Source organism: Microtus ochrogaster, unplaced genomic scaffold (assembly GCF_000317375.1).
Source record: "Microtus ochrogaster isolate Prairie Vole_2 unplaced genomic scaffold, MicOch1.0 UNK5, whole genome shotgun sequence".
Taxonomy (NCBI): domain Eukaryota; kingdom Metazoa; phylum Chordata; class Mammalia; order Rodentia; family Cricetidae; genus Microtus; species Microtus ochrogaster.
In genome coordinates, this window is record NW_004949103.1 from 1,906,512 (window position 1) to 1,907,857 (window position 1,346).

The 1,346-nt window shown below is 47.3% G+C and overlaps 1 protein-coding gene across 3 annotated transcripts in view; it reads left to right on the forward strand.

Moving 5' to 3' along the window:
• Afap1 (actin filament associated protein 1) overlaps positions 1-1,346 on the forward strand; it is a 119,771-nt gene that overhangs the window by 85,349 nt on the left and 33,076 nt on the right. The window lies entirely within an intron of this gene.

Genomic DNA, 1,346 nt, shown 5'->3' on the forward strand with positions numbered 1-1,346 from the left:
GTAGTCCGAGCACCTATGTCACTTACTGTCATTGTCCATTTCTTCACCTGCTGTGTCTTGAAGTCCACAGAAGACATCCATACACCAGCCCTGCCCAGGGTCAGGTGGAAAAAATGTGGAATCTCAGCCTGTAGAGTTAGCTTTGTAGTCCTAATGGAACCTTGTTTAGTCTTGCCTTGCTTTCTGTCGAATTTGGAGTAGAAAGAATCTCAAAATATTAAACTGAAATTACCCTGTTTTAAAGTTATTTTGGCACCTTACTCTAATATGAGTGGGATTAAAAACAAAAGTCAAGCCAGGTGGTGGTGGTGCATGCCTTTAATCCCAGCACTCAGATGGCAGAGGTAGGTAGAACTCAGTGAGTTTGAGATCAGCCTGGTCCACAGAGTGTGTTCTAGGACAGCCAGGACAAACCTTGTCTCTGAAAACCAAAAACCAAAAGCAAGCAAACAAACAAACAAAAACCCAACAACCAAAAAACAAAACACAAAAACAAAAAACAAAATGAATCAAATCAAATAATAAACCCCTCATGTAATTGTTTATGTTACCTGAAGCCCCCAACTTCTATGCCAGTCTGAAGTGCAGGCCTTCAGGTCCTGGCTGCACTCTGGTACCCTCTTGTGGCAGATTTCTGCTTCAGCCTGAAGATCTGACTGATCCCCTTGAAGATCTGGCAAGGCCCTGGTGTTGGTACCTAGCGTGGGACTCACTCTTTGAGTCCAGATTCGTGCCCGGGGAGCTCCGCCATTCTCTGCCTGCTCTTGCTCATCTCCGTGCTTCCTCCCCAAGAAAACAAAACTTGGGAACCCCCTTTTTGAGTAAGTGTGGTACCACAGAGGCCAGCTGACAAACAGAAACACGGACATGTCTGAGAGCTTCCTGTTGATGTGAGTCAGGCCTGTTATCCAGGGAAACTTACTTTCTCTCTCTCCCTCTCTTTGAAACCTAAATCCTGAGAATGTATTAAAATATGGTAATGTCCCATGAAGTCATGGTCTAAATTAGGGGAGGACCTGTCTCATGCAATCATTCCTCTGTGGCTGAAACGCTGAGAAAGCTACAGCATCTGGTGACTGTGGCCAGATTGTCTGGAGACAGAGCACTGCAGAGCCAGTGCCGCTGTCTGTGCCAATGGTAGGCGGTGTCCCGCGACAGCTGTGTGCACGTGGGGAAGCAGCTCGCAGCTGTGAGCCCTAAATCAGAGTCGTGGGCAGTTCAGGGGTGTTGCTGCTGAGTTCCCAGGTGTGCACTAGTCTCTCTATGCTATTTTCACTACTGACACAGTGTCCTAGTACCTTCTGTCCAGCCTGCGCTGGCTAAGACTACCTGCCTGCTTTAGTGTC